Source organism: Lipotes vexillifer, unplaced genomic scaffold (genome assembly GCF_000442215.2).
Source record: "Lipotes vexillifer unplaced genomic scaffold, Lipotes_vexillifer_v1.1 scaffold367, whole genome shotgun sequence".
In the NCBI taxonomy this organism is placed as follows: domain Eukaryota; kingdom Metazoa; phylum Chordata; class Mammalia; order Artiodactyla; family Lipotidae; genus Lipotes; species Lipotes vexillifer.
In genome coordinates this window covers 417263-427181 of record NW_006795832.1, presented here as the reverse complement: position 1 = coordinate 427181, position 9919 = coordinate 417263, and positions in this window count along the sequence as shown.

Genomic DNA, 9919 nt, shown 5'->3' with positions numbered 1-9919 from the left:
CACTCTTTCATTGTGTTGTTGAAGTTTCTAGGATGTTTCTGACCCTGCTGCATCTAAGTGTTGCCTTTAAAGGACTGGAAAGGCACAGATGAACTGTCCCAACCAAGCGTTTATGAAGGAAATGGTTGCGCCCTTATAAATTGTTCTTAATCATAATTTATAGACATGGATACTGAAATACTCTCATAATGCTTTCCAAGTGGTCAGATATATGTACACGTTAGATAGTTTAATAAGCATGGCTCCAAAAACTGATCTCTTTTTATAGACACACACTTTCCATTTATGGATAAGAGAAGATGATTTGGAACGTGAATAATGTCTTTTTCATAAATCTTCCACCAACATTTCCAAGCCTTATTGATAACAGTGATAGTTGGATGTGTGTAGTACTAATTCATTATGCCATTGACAGTACACACATTTTTATGTAATGTCAAATAGAAAATAATGGTTAAGCAGACACGACCCAAAGTTTCCATGTGTGTCAGATAGTGTGGTCTATAGACTAGTCTCTGGTAATTCTACCTTCTTCCACATATATCATGTTCAGTCAATGAGTACAATTATGATAACTGAAGCATGTGAAAGCATTTGGTAAAATACAAAGTAATATTCATAATGAAGTTTATCTGTGGTTCTCAACCCTTGTTATGCTCTAGAATCAACTGGCAAGACTTTTAAAAGTTTAGTGAATGGAGAAACTAGTGAATGGAGAAATGAATTGTGGTATGAATAACCATACTGTAGAATACTGTTCAGAATTCTCAACAGAGAATAAAGAAATGAACTACTGTTACATTCAACAATATGATGAATCTCAAAAATATCATGTTATGTGAAGCAAACCAGGTGCCAAAGACTAAATACTCTGGTTATATTTGCATGACATTCTGGAAAAGACATAACTGTTGGGACAAAAATCACTTTAAAATGGGTGAAATAATTCAACAAACCTTGGGAAAAATTTAGATACCCAAGTCTCACTCCCAGAAATTTGAATTCAGTTGTGCTAGAACTCAGGCAAAGGTAATTTTTAAACTCTCCCAGGTGAGTCTAACGTGGGGGCTGAAAACAATGCTCCATCCTGTTCACATTAGAAGACCCAATCCCTCTGGACTGTGATATCACCATCCTATGCAGCAAGGGATATCTACCCAAAGTATCAATTCCATAGGCATCACCTCTGCTCTACAAATCGAACTATAATGCAATTTCCTTTACCAATGAACATCTATCTATTGATTTATTACTTGATTTATTTAATGTATTTATTACTCAATACAATGGTTTGTTTTTAGTTTTTCTTTGTGAAGGTCACATTCGGGTATTTAACTTCATTCCAGAGCATTGGTGAACACAGGTAGCCCCTTTCTCTTTACTAGACCGATTTACCTATGGTAACATAATTTTGGTTAAATCCAGACTGAGACCTATAGGAGTCCAGATTTTGGTGTGATTACTCAAATAGCTAAGGCAACCTCAGTTTCACAGGAAATAGTTATTAAGCATCTACTATTTAAAAGGCACCAAGGAATTTTCACTCCAGTGTGAGAAATAGGGTGTGCACATTCAGAACTAGAACACAGGGCAGGCATCAATGGGCAACAGAATCATAATCTCTACAGTCTGGGGAGGGAGGTGAAACACTCCCACCTGTAATGCTCATACCTAGCTTTCTTACCACATTTCTCCCGCGTCAGATTCACCCACTACATTAACACCAGATTGAATTTCATAATCCACAAATCTAGTCATGTGACATCCTGCCTGAAATCATTCAACAGCATTTCTTACCCTGCAGAATAAACATCAAATTCCAACATGTTGTATAAAGGTTTGCACAATCTAGGCCCTGCCTCTGGTCCCAGCTTCATTCCAGTGCCGCCCAATTTCCCTTCTCCCCTTCTCCAATTTGTTTGTGTTTCAAGCCCAAATAATATTAAATTGGGGCAAGTGTCATATGATATCGCTTGTATGTGGAATCTAAAAAAAATGATAAAAATGAACTTACTTGGAGGACAGAGACAGACTCACAGACTTGGAGAATGAATTTATAGTTGGGGTGGGGAGGGGTAGACTGGGAGTTTCTGACTGACATGTACACACTGCTCTGTTTTAAATGGATAGCTAAAATAAAATAAAATAATAAAGAGCCAACAAGGACCTACTGTAAAAAAACAACAAATAAATAAACAAACAAATAAATAAATAAATTGGGTAGAATAGAGAGGAAAACGGAATGGTTTTGACCATACATCTCTATATTGAGAACCGTGCTAATGTGGAGCTGACTTCATGTGCAGGAAACCTACGTATTATCACAGGGTTCTGCACTGAGAAAAAACACCCGCACCTGGTGTAATGATCTACTGTTGCCATCTTGAAATTCCTAATAATTTCATCTTTGACCTTGTGTTTTGGAAATGGCATCCCACAGGAGAGTGGAGCATGCTCGTCAGTAGAGGAGATAACCCAGGCAACAGTGTGATCACGGAGTTGGGGTCCAGCAGCCCTGGGCACAAGGGCAGGTACACATAGCATTTGATCCCTTGTACTTGTGCTGACCTCGGGCAGTCCTGGGCACCCTTCTTTCATTTTGAAATGACATTTTCTCTGCCTGGAATGCATACTTGTAACCCCCTTCACAATTGCCAAGTCACCTTTCATTACCTAAATATTGGAGAAATTCCTATGCATAGTCCAAGACTCAACTGAATGATTATTTCTTATACAAAATCTTCCTTAAATCCTGCAAGAGTTCATTATTTTCTTCTCTGAACCACCACTAGTCTGATCACTAACCTCTATTCCAGCATGTATCAGGAATATTACACAATTATTCACAGGTACTTTTGCCCTCACTAAATTGTAGACTCTAAAGGAAAGAATTCCTTTTACTAATCTGTATTCCTGATGTTTAGCACAGAGCTCAGATATCAATGGCTCTCGGTGTTTAACTGAATTAAACTGCTGGCGCTTTCTTAGTAATTGGGCTTCTGGAATCCGTGGTTAAAAGATCCTCTTTGTCAGCTGGGAAGGGTGTAGGCAGAAGGGAAGCTCAGTATATCTGGGGTGTTCTAAACTTTCCAACAATCCACCAACACCTACTCAGATGAGACATAGCTGGTTCCACAATAGTGAGACTTTTCTTTTCATCTGCTCTCTTTTCTTTGCTTTGCCACTTAGTCTCTTTTATGTGAAATTAAACAGTATCTCAAATACACTTTGGAAGTAGGTTTTTTCCCGGATGATTGAGTTTAACATTGCAGTGTTTACTTTCTGGCTTTTTGTTGAGTATCTAAATCCAGGTGTTCACAATATGGGGTTCTTCTGTAATTTTTGTTTTTTCCCAAGTAGATTTTCTAAAGCAGCTGGTGGCACATATGTAAACAAAATCAAAATATTTGTTTAAATTTTCCTAGGGTTTTGCATCTACTGGACCTAGTGACAGAAGATGTTTATTTTACAGTTGGCTGTGAATGATGTAATTGAGATCATATTGCCTGGGAAATATAAAACAACTGAAATAGGATTTATAAAAGTGCATTAACTATTAGGTTGTACTGACATAAAACAGGGAATAATTATTGGTATGGTGGTTAAATAAAGCCAAAAAAGCATAAATGGATATTGATATAGATGATACATTTTATTGAGCATCTATTATGAATTAGATACAAAGTTCAAACCAAGATAACATACTGTGTGTTTTGTGGGTTAAAGAAAGCAGACACATTTGGGGGCAGATTGTAAAGTTTTAAATGACTTAGGCATAACCCAGCTAGTATATTATCTAACTAATTGTTCTTAATACCTTCTCTTCATGATGGACTTTCTTAAAATATAATAGTCAAATCCTCTTTTAAGAAAGAATTTTTGGCTCAGTGAAAAGAATGGGTAGCACAAGAAAGACACAGGGAAAGGATATGTGTGGGCATTGGGTGGGCATGAGGGAAACTTCTTGGATATTATCTAAACTCAGCATATCCATTGACTTAACTGTGTGCCATGCTGGGAACAGTGCTGGACACTGGCATATAGTGCAGAATGAAACAGACATGATTCTTGTCTGTGAGTGTCTAGATTTGTATTAAGCAACCACATAACTCTATGTAAAATTGCACCTGGGAGAAATGTTATGAAGAAGAGTCATATGATGAGGTGGAAACCTGTTCTAGGAGGAGCTGATGTAGTCAGGAAAACTGGGTGAGGGAATCAGATAAAGAGAACCACATGTACAAAGAAGGAGAGGTTTAAGGGTTAAGGTTAGACTAGAGGGAACATTCCTTGAACAGGGAGGCAGGGACCTGTAGAACACAAAGAATTTTGACTTTATGTGAAAAGCTATGGGAAGCCCTTGCATTTTATCAACAGAGTAAGCTGATCAGACCTGGTAAAGTCCCTCTGGCTGTGGGGTTAGTTGGGGGTGGGGAGATTGGAGAAAAGAGGGCAAGAGAAGTCTCTCCACCAATTCTTGTTTTTCTCAATGGCTCTCATCTGAACCCAGAATCCAAATGTAACGGACAGTGAAAAGGTCAATATTGGATACTATAAAACACCATATATAGTATTAATTATTATACATTCCCTTCTGAAGACCTAGTGATCCACCACCATTTGTCAGTAGTGAGAAATATCCACATCTACAATCTTAAAACAACTCCAGGGACAGCAGAGCCAGGGCTTTGTAAGGTCACACAGCTGCTTAGTGGAATGTCTCTATCCTATAGGGCAAGGCCCCAGTATTAGAAACAAAAACAACTCTGGGTGTTCCTTAGTTAGCCTAGTGAGGTCTGGCAGCAATGCACAAGGATAGGCCAGCCAGGTTCAAAAAGCATCTGTGTGTGTCAAGGAATGTATAGAAATGTCAGCCAGCTGAGCACTTGATTACCTTTGTACTCTGAATGAGGGAGCACATTTCTGTGTGACTGCATATTTGTGCTTCTCACTAATCAAAGACACCTGAGTGGGAGAAACACAGAAGTCATTTCTTAACTGAAAACAGTTTGAGAATCTAAACACTGGAGTTGATCCACTCCCACCCTCCCTAATGAGCTATTGGCACTTGGAGCTTTCCCAACATCCAGAAAAAAAAGGGTAGCTGTAAGATAACCTTCTGCTGGGTTGGTGTCAGCCATCAGGCTGGATGGGAAGGATGCAACTCATTCCTTGCCCTGGGTTGCACAGAAGTCTTTCTGGGATAAATTACTAAAAATGCTGATAATTTCAACATAAATCTTACTATAGTGTGACTGAGTTTGGGGACATTTTAGTTTAATACCTACAAAATAATTGCCAAATTTATCTTTTGAGTCATTCAGCCTGCATTTCTTGTACACCACATCAAAAGCCAAATTCTATGCTAGGTTCTGGAGACAAAAAGAAAAATCACACACAGACCTTGCGCTTAAAGAACTTCTAAACTAATTGTAGAGACAGACTGGTAAACAAGTAGGACATTTGATAGAAGACTGTGGTTGGTGTTGAGTAGAATGAGGTACAAGTGAGGAAACTGTACACTGTATCTGAACCTGGTGGGTTTCCACTGTCTTCTGTTCTTATCATCTACTTGTCCCCTTTAGATCAGTGGCCTTACTTCAGATGGCTACCCTTACACTTCATCAGGACTCTGCTTGCTAGTCAGAGCAATGCATAGCAGCTTAAGGTAAGATAAGGAGACCGTTTCTCACCAGTCTTATAGGAAATCCCAACATGTGACTCCAGTTATTCTCCTTCTCATCCTCTATCCTCCCAACTCCAAGGATGAAATGCATGATTTGAAAAGGAAGTGAAATCATGCCATAGAAAGTAAATTGAAGACATCTTTCTCATATTTTATGGGCTGTAAAATTTCTGGCTGGTCAATGACTAAAGAAGACTTAATCCCTACCTTCTATTTTAATTGCTTATGTAATTGTATACCATATTGTTTCTTTTTTTATTCATCACATGACCTAGAAAAGACAAATGGAATGATAGCTTCATTAATACATAATACAAAACTTCACTGCAAATGAATATCCACTTAAAATCATCAAGAGAAAATGGAATGGTATTTTGTAACCATTCCTTGGAAATAAAATGTGAAAATATGAATATCATTGCTGTCGAAGAATCAACAATCATATACAAACGGCCCTCTGCATCTGGAGGTTCCACATCCACAGATTCAACCAACCACACATCCAATTTCACATGCCTTTTTATATAAGGGACTTGAGCGTCTGCGGATTTTGGTATCCATAGGGGTCCCAAAACCAATCCCCTGTGGATTCAGAGAGATGACTGTGTGTGTGTGTGTGTGTGTGTGTGTGTGTGTGTACAGGCACAGGTTTTATGTTCAATTTTTAATTACTGTTTCAACTCTCTTGGCCTGTTTTTTATGCAGCCACTCTACCCCTCCACATAAATCCCCAAATAAATAGCAATCCTTCAGTCCATGTGTTCTCTGCTACATTTTAAAAATTGAGTGATGCAAGAGTAAATGGCATTTGCTGTACAGTTTAGTGTTGATATATCACGGATATCAGCCTCATCTGGAGCCTCAACACCATTTGTCAATCTTGTGTCCTGTTGCAATGACTAGTCCCTCTTACAGCTATTAAAATTTTACCATGAGCCTCGAGGATCCTGCCAAATACTCTCTCCTCTCATTCCAAGCCAGTCTACTCACCTAAATAAGTAAATGGAGCATATCAGGTGGAAGCCGTTCCATCTTACATTACTGCTTCCTCTGGGTCAATCTCCTCCTCAATTTCTTCTGACTTTCTTGAACAGATTCTTTTCCTTTTTCTGCATCTTAAAGGTTGATAGTACACAGATTTCTGTTCCCCTCTCTTCTTTCTTCTCAGTTGTTACTGGCTGGCTTCCCTGGGAAACCAGCTCTGAGATGGAGTTGAGTGTACAGGGGCTATATTAGAATGTGCCCTTGGACTCAACACCCATGGAGTGGAAGGGAACAGGAATGGGCACAGAGGGCTTTGAAAACTCCCCTAAATGGGAGTCTGGCATCAGAGGCTGATGTCAGCTATGCTGGGAAGAGATTACTATGTTAGGAGAGGTGGGTCTCTCCATTAGGTGCAATCTCCAAAAGTGGCTGCAGGAGAGGGTGCCAGCAACACTCCCAGAAGTTGGATCATGAAGCTTTTATTCATGAAGAAGGATCTGAACCATGTGTTACATCACTGTGTCCACCACAGATTGCTACCCCTAGACACACACACACACACACACACACACACACACACACAAACACACACGCAAGTCCTTGTTACTTTACTTCCTGTCTCTATCTCAAATCTGACCTACTCTACCATGCTTTCATCTTCTTGAACCCTGAAGATGAAAACTATCGACACAAGATCTAGGGACTGATTTTCCTGTTCATCTCTTCTTAGGGGAGGGTTATGCATGGCAATAAACTCTGAGTTCAGGGAGAAGCAGAGTCTGAAGGAGTGGTCTGAGAGTATTTGAGTTCTTGCATATCTCAGGAGTCACTCAAGGCCAGCTCCCTTCTCAGAATGACAGGAAACTGCTAGTGTGTTTCCTTCCTTCTTTTCACCTAATTCAAGTAGTGGTCCTGATGCTTGAAATGCAAGGAGCTCTGACTAATACAGATGCTGACCAAAGGCTAAATTAAGCCAGATCCCAGTGGGTCACTGTGTTCTTTGGGTTAGACAGCACCTGCCCTGAAACTTGTCTTGGTTTTTGTTATGTCTGGCTGACTCGTGCCAATATGATTAAGCTCTACCACATTTTACCTACCCCGTTGCTTGCTTTCTTCCTTTTATTTGATTTTAATACGTTAGGTTTAAACAAGGAAGTGCCTGAATTTCTCCTGCAGGTGACAGGATGATTCATTTCCCACAAGTGTTTATACCATTTTTATCAGAAAGAAAAGAAATGGAAAAAAAAAAAGTTTTGGAATTACTTTCAGACACTCACTTTCTTCTCCACTCCCAACCTGTAACTGCTTACCAAAACCCTTAAAGGGCTTTCCTTCACAAGCGCATATCTTTCATACAGCACAGCCGAAGGGGAGGCAAGAAGAACTCATCTGACTCATCTTGTACAGGATGAGAATTAAGGGGAATGGGGCATGTGTCTACCTGCGTGTGTGAGTTTGTATGTATGCGTAGTAATAGGGGCTTTTCGGTGTGGGGAGGCTTGGAAGTGGACTGGTTGTCTTAATAAGCCTTCTCCATCCAATAGACCAATCCATTCTCCTCCTAGAGATTAATTGACCCCAGTGGGACCTGGGCAACCACTGTCTTTAGAAACAAGTAGCTAATGCCTCAATAGTGTTAATTCTGAAAACAACAGAGCAAAATATTGTATGGAAGATACAACTTTAACTCATCAACTGATATTTAACTTGCATTCACTTTAAACCTGGCTTTCTCCTAGCCATTGAGGAAAACATTTTTTGTTTTTCCTAAAGAAAAGGATTGGTTAGAAACACCTCACTGCCACTGCCTCTGTCATTGAATTCTGAATTCCAGTTCATAATTCGTTTCTAGGAATTATAAAATGAGTAACACAAGTAGCACACTTTATGCTATATCTTTCACATGCATCATTCCTTGTTTCTTTTCAGGGCTATATGATATTTTGAGAAGTAATCATTAACTTTCCCAAGTTAGAAATTTGAAAACTAAGGCTAAGCAAAATAAAAAGACGTGCCCAAGGTCACATTACTAGGAAAGGAGATGGTTGACATAACTTGAGTTTTCTGATACCAGAGACTAAAATTCATCTAACACAAAGCGGAGAATAAATGGGGGAGAGATGAGCTTCTCTAAAATAATATATATCCAAGTCAGCCCATTAGCAATCCACTCACAAGGAAAGCAAAAATAAATTTCTCTGTTTCTAGGAAAAGAGCTGGAGACAATTCATTCAATAAATATTTATTAAGCCCTTACTATGTGCCCAGTTATTTTCCTGTCTGTTGCCCACCAATCTTGAGCTGGCATCTTTGACAGACCTTTTGTAAAGTCGAGTCCACAGACCACTTGCTCAGAAATACCCGTGAAGCCTGTGGGGGGCGGGGGGGGAAAGGCTGTTGACTCAGAATCCATGGGGGTGGAGAGTAGGGAATATGTACTGTTAACATGTTTGCTGGGCAACATGTATGCTGGAGGTAAAGCTTGAAAAATCCTGGTTTACAAATCTTGACTCAGATTCTCCAATAGTTTGAATTTATCCTTTTATTTCCAGTACACAAGGTAAATATTGCCAGAGAATGAGTACCACTTTCTCTCTCAGTTATTAGCTATAAAATAACATTTTCCCTCAAATGATCCTTCTCTGAAGCAATGAAATAACAGCTGCTGTTAATTCAGAACCACAGAATCAAGTCACTAAGTACAGGAATATTTGGCTGTGTTTGTTAGAGAAATCTCTGAGGGTGGCCCAGCTGTGAGATTTTTTTCTTTGGCAGAAACCCCATCAGTTTTTCTGACTAAAGTTTGTGCCTATATTTTAATGACTCATTCTCTCCTGCTCTGTCCCATCAATTGGTTGGCAGAATTTCTGCTAATTTGGAACATCTCATGTCAATGGGCGGGTATTAGATTGCTTGTATGTATATTTCAAGATGAGTAGATGCAAACATCTGAACTACTTGCTCTTTTATAGACCTCTCAGGATGATCTAATTTTCCCATCTTAAGTTTAAAATCATGACCCAGACTTCATATTCTTTAATATCAACTTTAACTTTTAAAACATCTAAAGAAATAAATGATTTAGTAACAAGTATTGAAAGAGATTCAGAGTGACAAAAATCTGTGTACATCAACAAGGAAAGACAAGGGAAGTTTTATTGTTTAGCTTGTAACTATCCGATCTATGAACTCTGCATGCCAGGGATCCATGTCCACAAGGTATGGGTCCTTTAAGGTCCATGTAGGGAA